This window comes from Falco rusticolus, chromosome 8 (assembly GCF_015220075.1).
Source record: "Falco rusticolus isolate bFalRus1 chromosome 8, bFalRus1.pri, whole genome shotgun sequence".
NCBI classification, from domain to species: domain Eukaryota; kingdom Metazoa; phylum Chordata; class Aves; order Falconiformes; family Falconidae; genus Falco; species Falco rusticolus.
Window position 1 is genome coordinate 24,121,871 of NC_051194.1, and position 8,814 is coordinate 24,130,684.

General features: G+C 45.9%; 1 long non-coding RNA gene across 2 annotated transcripts; it reads left to right on the top strand.

The window, feature by feature from the left end:
- Positions 1-2,074: 2,074 nt before the first annotated feature.
- LOC119152506 lies at positions 2,075-8,048 on the top strand. Of its 2 annotated transcripts, XR_005105793.1 has the most exons (4): positions 2,075-2,760; positions 2,871-3,071; positions 5,098-5,179; positions 5,813-8,048. It is a non-coding gene; the product is annotated as an uncharacterized LOC119152506 (long non-coding RNA). The 2 variants fall into 2 exon arrangements; XR_005105794.1 differs by lacking the exon at positions 5,098-5,179.
- The last annotated feature ends 766 nt before the right edge of the window (positions 8,049-8,814 follow it).

Consider the following 8,814-nt stretch of genomic DNA (forward strand, 5'->3'; position numbering starts at 1 on the left):
CAAAGCACTGCTGTATCTGTTAAACTCCACTTGAGAAAGGCATTTAGTATTTGTGTGTATTGGATAATATCCGGGAAATCATATCAGATGTTACTCCTAGATCTAAACCACCGTTTCTCACTCAGCATTCTCAGCGTCAGGTTTGCACTTCTAATTTGCATAATTTGCTTGTGGGACCTCAACAGAATATTTGTCCTTATTGCTGTGCCGATGCTTGCTGCCCTTCACCAGAAGGGGATATGTAACAATTCATGTTGTATAAATACAAAGCCCAATTCTGACTTCAGGGACAACGCCTATTGGCAAAGCCCAAAAAATAATAAAAAAGGTCACAAATAACAACAGAACCTGAGTGCAGTTCCTGGCAGCGCCCCACTACAGTCAGTGGCCTAAACGCCATTTCCTGTCACCTGGAAACCTGAGGATTTGCGAGACGATATGACATCCCTTAGCAGGGAAAATATTACACAATTCAGAGGCAAAAGGAATCTCCTTGTTGGCTGGAGGGGGTGGAGGAGGTGGATGGAGGAAGAATGATTGACTGGAGACCTTTCGCTGACACAAAGGGCTGCTCTGGGCAGCAAAAGGAGGACAAAGCCTTCTTTAGTCCCCATTGTACCTGTGCATTTAATATGCAATGTAAAAGATGCATTCAATTCCTGCAGGAAGGAGGTTGTTCCATTAGGAAAAAACCCCTTCTTGCAGGTTTTATTGTCATCGAAACTGTCTGTGCCACCTTTGAGTTGCATTGAAACTTTCTGTGTGCTTGTTAAAAAAGCACATGCTACAAAAGACCTGTCACGTCTCCTGAAAGACTGCAATGCCAGAGTGACATTTCCTTAAAGAAGCACTTGCTACTTTTGAGATCCATGTGTCTTATTTAAAAAACAAAACAAAACAAAAAAGAAAACGATGTGTAGGAAAAATAAATAGTGTTACTAGCAAATAACTCATCGTTTAAGACAACTTTTAGGCTTACATCTTCATCTGGCCACACTGGAGACTGGAGCATAAAACCCAGATGAAAACAGATGATATTCATCAGCTGAGTGTGAGCTCAGGGCGGCCGGTGAGTCAGTACCTGCAGCCCACTGGGGTCGGATGGGGACATACTCCCACCGGGAGAGGAGATGAATTTAGCAGTCTGTGTATCCGGAGGAGCTGTGGCTCTCGCTTGGCTCTCACTTGGCTTCGGTTCGGCTCTCAGGAGGCTCCCGTAAACAAACACACACATTCCTGTTTTGTTGCACATCTACAACAGAAAAGCAGCTGTAGAGCCAGGCCAGGCTAACGCTGGGGCAGTTCCTTCTCCAGTGCACAACATTTCTGTTGTGGCTTCTTCCCTCGCTGGTGGGTGTTCATGGGATACATGACTTCTACCCAATTTAATCCAAAGTAACTCATTTCTTATCCTTTGGGCTTCTACCCTTCAATCTGCTGCAGTTACTGATGAAAGGACCTTTTCCATCCCTCTCTTTTAAACTAAGAGTGTAGCGAAATCACATGTAGATACTTTACCATTTTCATCTACCATTAGAGGATGGGAGTCTTCCCTGATTGCTGCAGCAGGCTGCCTGAAGAGAACCAGACAGTTTGGCTAAGAGAAAATAAATAATTCATTACAAATTTTAATTAAGATTTTAAAAAACAAACAAACCAACAGAAAAAATGAGTCAAAACTGCACAACAATTCAGAATTGACAGCACCTGGTCTGGTTGTACTTACTTTTTCCTTAGCTATAGCGAGCTGTGGAACATCTGCTGGAAACAAGTCCCTTTTTCTGCTTCTCCTAACACAGCTTTCCTTTGTCTCCTGACACCCATTACTGACCTTTAAAGAAATCTCCTAAAAGTAACTCAGTTAAGAAGAAATACTACCTCTAAAGGCAGCAGCCACTGCTGCTGGAGCATTACATTAAAGCCATTTTTCAGGTGTATTTCCCCCCTCGTTACTGCTACTACCTTTGTAACAGGAGCAGTATGGATCAGGACCTGCTACACAGAGTACTTTAAAAAAGAAAAATAATAATCTGTACGAAATAGGGGAAAAACAAAGTTCTGTTATCTTTGCACAGGTGAAATCGTTTCATACTCCTTAAATTCCTGACATGGTGGAGGAGGAAGCACATTGCATGCCGAGCGATATACGCACAGATGGCAGCGCTGTCGCTTGGCCCAAAGCGCGCAGAAGAAGGGTGGATCTCCTCCAAGGTAGAAGGTATGGCTGACAGTCACAACTCGTCCTTGATCAAGATATAAGCAGCAGGCTGTGCGTAGTGCATATGGAGCTGCACAGCCTATTCCTGAGCCGTGCTCCAGGAACAGCTTGATATTTCCTGGCAAGCTCAGGGGTACCAGAATACAGAGATGGTCCGTGTCGGGTCACGTCTTGACTAACAACTACCGATGCGATCTGCTTCTCGGGCTGGACAGGAGCAGCTGAGCAGGGGCCACCTCCCGCAGAGGGTTCCACCAGCAAGACTTTGTCCCATCCGACTTCTCCTGCCATAAACCCGAGGAGCACAAGAGGGAGCCAGATGCTTTGGAGCTGAAAACCCAAAGTCTCTGCTGGGGTCCTGCCCAAAGGCACCCGGTGGAAGGAGGAGATGCCAGAAGCAGGTCCTGCTTTGCCCCTTAGCCGGTGGAAGCAGAGCCCAGATCACATTTGCTTGGAGCAGATGTTGGGAGTGGTTGCTTCCAGTCTTTCATCGCTCACGAGGTGCTCTTACTTCACCTTCTTTCAAGTTTATAGGAAAACGGGTAAGGAAATTGAGCACTTACTGATTTCACACTGAAATTACAGATGGCTAAGATGACCAGAAGCCCAAGCACTGCTGTAGTTAATCCCTTCTTAAACACTATTACTGCAGCCTGCAGAGCCCTGAACCAGGCGAGCACAACATGGCACCACGCATGGCAGATCACCTTGGTGTGCCCAGGAGCTGGCGGGGACAGCCACCCCATTACCGCTGCCCTGAGACAGAAGGGAGTTACCAGAAGGAGGAGGAGGCAAAACCCAGCAGTTCTGCTCGCTGGGGGTGATTCTCCCTGCTAACCCCCATCCCTGAAAGGTGAGGACCTCCTGTGGAAAGCTGTGCTTGAATCCTGGCTTGCCTGCACTGCTCTTGGGCTTCTGGTCTCCTCCAGATCTCACCACGTATAAGAGCTTTGGTGGAGAGACACCACCAGCTTGCAGCCACTGCTCCATTGAGGAATTTAATCCTTCCTGCATGTAAGAATAACCCATCCCACCTCCTCTTGTCGTGGCTGGGACTGAAGTCAGTGGGCAACACTGGGATACAGCCATGGGTTTGATTTTCAGTTAAGACACCCTTAAAAAAAATTACAAAATCTTCACTTCCATTTTGGCATGGATTCTGACAAATTTTTCCTAGTAGTATGATAAAAGCAACATCTCTCCTTGGTGTTGCAAATAGATGTGCTCTGCCTGCCCTGCACACGGGGACTTATTTTGCAGAAACTCACCATTTTTACCATTGTCTGGGTGCTTCTGTCTATTAGCAGATAGCTCTTGTGCAGATACAGACAGTTCTTAACAACAGGGAAGTTTTAATGCACACAGTAAACACCCCCATGAGTACTTTCCCCCACCCCCCGTCCAAGTTATATGAACGCTTCCCCCATGAGTTAAGGGATTTGGCATTTCTCTCAGGCATACTTTACATTTTCCAAACTTTCTGAATAACACATTGAGAGACTTAAGCATCTGCACTGCCAAACCAAATGAGAGAAGAAACGATTTTGCAGGCTCATTAATGCCTAGCACTGACAGGCCTGGAGGGGCTGCAATTTTATTTACATAGGGTAGAGACAGGCCTTTAGGGGAGTGCAGTATTATTTACATAGAGAAGAGATGTTCCTTCAGGGGTGGGGTCTCATTTAGATGCAAAAGGGACAGGAATGGAGAGCACAGTCTTACAGAGATATGGTTTTACCTGTGCTTCCAAAAACACACTTAAAACCAGTCATAAATGCTGTTCTTGGTAGCAGCTGGAGTATTTCACCCACACGTGGAGCTGTTAAGAGTTCAACTACATCAGCTATCCCACTGCTGGCAGAGCCCCTGAGAACAAACGGGAGTGAATCAGCTGCAAAGGAAAGAAACAGAGAACTTAAAGATGGAAAGATTAAGAAAACCCACAGAACAACAGTGTGTATAACAACCCAAAGTCTCCTGAAGTCAAAACCAAAATAACTGCATTTATCTAGTCGTGGGCTTGATGCTATTTGCAGAGCTATCCCCTGCCCCCCCAGTGTGTCTAACCAACATGCTCTGAGGTTGCCCCGCCACATCGCAGCCTGCCCACACCACCCACCTCCCCTCAGTCCCTCTCCCCGACCAATGTGGTCTGGTCTTCACCACCCCGGAGTCATCCTCCCAGCCTCCTCGAGAGCTGATGATTAATCGAAGCCAGCTGCTTGGCTCCTGCTCCTTCTTCCCACACCACTTTGCATTCCTCTTGGAGCACACGTGCTGCCCCAGAGCTGCTCTTGGTTGGCTTCCTCGCGCGCGCAGCAGTGATGCTGCAGGAACAAGGCCAGCTTTCATAGCGCTCCTCTGTGGGCTGAGCCGTGTGGGTACCAGCTGTCCGCAGTGGTGAGCTCCCTGTGCAATGTCATCAGCTGCAGAGTCACGGATTTAAAGTCTTGCTGATTTGGGGCCAGTGTTATGTTTTTAGCTTTTTGTGTCGTGTTCTCGGCTTTTTAATGTGGGTAACCTTGAAGAGCCTCCAGACTTGCAGTGCTGCCATAGGAATCACGTAAGGAATATCTAATCAAACAAAATATCCTCAAGAATTCTATTTAACTTAGCACAATTTAGATGCCTGGTGTTAAGTCAGTTGCCTGAATTAACTTTGTAGTTTTTGGGGATAGCAAGCCTCCTTGGAAGAGTAATTTACTCTGCTTTGGAACAGGTGATGTGCAGTGCTGCCTACAGACAGCAGCCGCAGCCTTTCTTACTGTACAGGGTGCCTAGAGCAGAGTGTAGATGACAAATGTAGGTAGTCTTGGATTCTTGTTGCATATTTTAAGGAAGTCCTTTGCCTCTACTTAACTGTCTGCTTTGTTGTCCAGTTGGGACTAAAGGGCTCGCAGTGCCTCTCCTGCAAGAGCCCTCGCTCAGCCTTGCTTGCCACGCGCATCCAGTATCACCCAGGTCAGCCCTTGTGTTTACAGTTTCCATACAGTGTATTTGCTGGGATTGTGGGCTGGTTCATGCATTCCTGCTTAGCATTCTTCCAAGTCTCCCGGTATTTAGAGATAAAGGAAAACCTTCACACATCTTTCAGATCTCTTTCAACTCTAGGTCAAGAGCTGAATGCAGATATACAGCCTAGGTGAGGCATGATTTAGTTTCCCGAGCATTTCAGGTGCCTGGAGCCTGCAATTGCCCTGGTATCTGATAACAGACCTTCCCAGTCAGGTGTCAGGTGCCTGTGCTCCTGACCTCTTTTGCTTGGGGATGAATTCTGCATGCTGAGAGTGCCACCAAGCTGGAGCTTTAAAAACGAGCATGCTGGAGGCCTTGCAAGTGAGCTGCACTTGGTTTGCTTGGCACCTCTGCCTGAGCCCATCAACTCTTGAGTTCTTATCTTCATGTCAACTGATGCTTATCCTGCCTCTATATTAGCCAGTCCCAAGGCACATCCATCACCACTCTGGAGCTTTGCACAAATACAAACAAAAGTAAATAAATACCTGGGTCACAGCACTAAAGAGTTAAGAAAGCCGTGTTCTTCCCCAGGGGAGAGCCTATTGCAACTTGTAAACACTTGCTGTCTATTTCCAGGTGGTAATTAAAACAGCTTCCCCTCACCAAGTCGGTATTACATCAAGAGGCTGACAATTTCCTGGAGAAAACAGCTGTGTTTCCACTAATGAGCCTCAAGATCAGCAAAACGCAATGCCTGTGCACAGTTGTAGCTGCAGCTTTGGCACGTGAGACCCGAAGACCCTTTGATAATTCTTACTGGTATTTCGTAGAGGGTTTTGTTTCTCCTACTGTTGTTATGCCAACTTGCAAAAGTCTGCTCATCATGCTGTGAAGTTTTTTCTTTTAAATATTTACTGTGGGCTGTTGCTAATTCAATCAGGTGATGGTGACACATGGAATGGGCTCTGTTAGGAGAGGGCAAATAAACCAAAGCAGGAGAGGGAGGAGTGTAGGGCAGTGTGTTTCTGGGTTGCTGGAAGAAACGTGTTTTTATATCGTGCAGTTCAATGAAACATAGATTTTTTTTTCATGGGGTGAATTAATTTTTGCACGTCTGGAGCAGGCATGGGAGTTTGAGAAATGGTTTCATTCCCTTCACGTGGCATATTCATGCTTTCACAAATTACTTTGCAAAATCACTGGTGTTCTTTGATAGGGAAGCTGGGCAAAATAAAGCAGAATTGTCAAATATTGCTCCTAAGTGGCCTCTGCAGATTCGTCACAACCATAAAAGGCTGGCAACAGCTAAAAGTGAAGAGATAAAATAGTGATGTTCATTAATCTTAATGGTTATATCAGTGAGTAGATATTAGTAGTCCTGCTATTGGGCTACATAGATCTGGTTTGCACATCCATGTGTGGTGTTGCTAATGGCTAGTTTATGAATTGTGTTCTGCACTGAATTTATACTTGAATTTGTGCTGTTGTATGAATAGGCAATAAATATAGGTATGGCAGGAGCATGGTGACAGCAGCAGATTAAGAGCAAAAGTCCATCCTTCCTGACTCTAGACTGCTGCTGAGGTCAGCCCAAGTTTCCCATCACCTTGAAAGGAGTTGGGACTTCAGGACATGTGGGCACTCAGGGCAGCACGTGAGGCCATGCAGAGCTGTGTCAAACACAGGTAGATTCATGTGAAAAAGGTCTCCCCATCTCATGGGCCAGCTGCTTGCTGCTGGCTTGTACTGGTCCCAGCTGCACAATGATGGGGTGCATCTCCCAGGAGGGCGCAGGTTGCCAGGGATGCAGCTGGATTCCTGAAAATGAGGTCTTATGTGAATTCTTGGGGCTTGGTCACATTGAAGCAAGCAGGAAGACTCATGCTTTCATTTTTACCTGATGTGGATTGACTTGGCACCTCCACCAGTACCTCCTTGCTCCCTTGGGAGACTGCTCTGAAAATAATCTCTGTCACCTCTGTTTCTTGGTCTGTTTATCAGTAGTTTCCCACTGCCCTCATGGTGGAGGAGCCAAACCCCCTCGGCTCAAGCAAATCTGCTGCCTAGAGGAGGTTTGGGAGAGGCTGAGTTTTGCCTGTCCCAGGTTGCATGGAGGAACGATGCCAGACTGCCTGTTTGTGGTGGATCTGCAAAGGCAGAGGCACCCAGTGATGGCAGGTTTTGTATTAACTGCTCTTAGTATGGGCACTGCTCATAAGGCATGTGCTAAGGCTGTGTTCCATACCAGTACCAGTTCACCGCCGCTCAGGAAACCAGCTGTACATGTTTCATATATTAAAATATTTCCATAGATTACTAAAGGGAGGACTCTTTTCTTCTGGGCAAGATTCAACCACAGCTGAATAGATCAGTCCCGCTTTTGGCCCCTTTGGGAGAGCGTAGCAGGGAAAGCTTGTGCTCGTTGCGTTAAAAATGAGTATTTTCACTATCTAGACAGAAGCCTTCAATCTCCAGGGCCATCAGTCTGTACCCCTGACAAAGACTGAATGAAAGGCAAAACATAATTACTTACATATTACTCCATCTGACATCTTAAATATTAAGACATCTATCTAGTCTAAAATCATTCATATAAATGTGTTTGTGGCACCTTAGGCTTAGGAAATTTTCGATAGATGAAGTGATAATGTTCTTTGGTTCATTTGGGCTCCTGGTGTAATAGGATTTGGTTTTCCTCAGGTGCAGGGGGTTTGCTACAGCCTCATGCTGTGAAGTTTTGGTTCCACCTGCCATGAGCTTTATGCTATTTCTGTTTGCCTTTGGAGGTATTTTCCATGATAGTCCAGCACATTAACATGAAATTTGAGGCAATGCATCCATTTTTTGAAAAGTAAGCATTATGTAAAATGACTATAAATGCCATGTGTTTTCATAACTGTCAAAGTATTGTAATTCCGTTGTTACTTTATGGATTGAAAAATTGAGGCAAAGAGGGCAAACGCTTGCCTAAGGGTACACATTCAATAGCAAAATAAAAATTGACAATAACACACTAAGGTCAGGCCAGAGAAATATTAACACTTTGTGAGCCTCAAGCACTCGGGAAGCGTGGGACAGGAGACCCCACACCACGTTTATGTTCCTAAAGCCCTCCGCGTCAAGCTCTCTGCCTTTTGAAGGTGTGTATTTGCAGCCCTTTAACTGACAAGCAGATTAAAAAGCCTGAAAATGAAAAGAATTGAAAATTATGAAAATAAGGACTGCTGAGAATCTCTTGTATGTGCAGGAATTGACATTGGCATGAGAACAACAGTAGGGGATATATCATGGCTCATGATAATGCCTGAGCTGGAAAGCGGTGTCATGTAGAGGAATGAAGCTGGGTTAATTATCATTGATAATATACAGCTGTGGGCTGGCTTCAGGGGTGGTGGGTTGGCTGATGTAGATAAGGTGCAGCTCTGGCTTGTTCTGGTAAGTGATTGAGAGCCAATGAAAAGAGAGCAGCCGAGGAAGAAGTAGGGAGAGGAAAGAGTGGGTTCTGGGTGAGATGAGAAGGCAGTAGAGGGGCTGGCATGAAGAGTGTGTTGGTATGAGATGGTAAAGGACCTTGTTGCAGTTTGCTAGTTTGGAGAGTGCTGCGACAATGACCTGCTGGTGTTGAAGCTGGCTGAGTG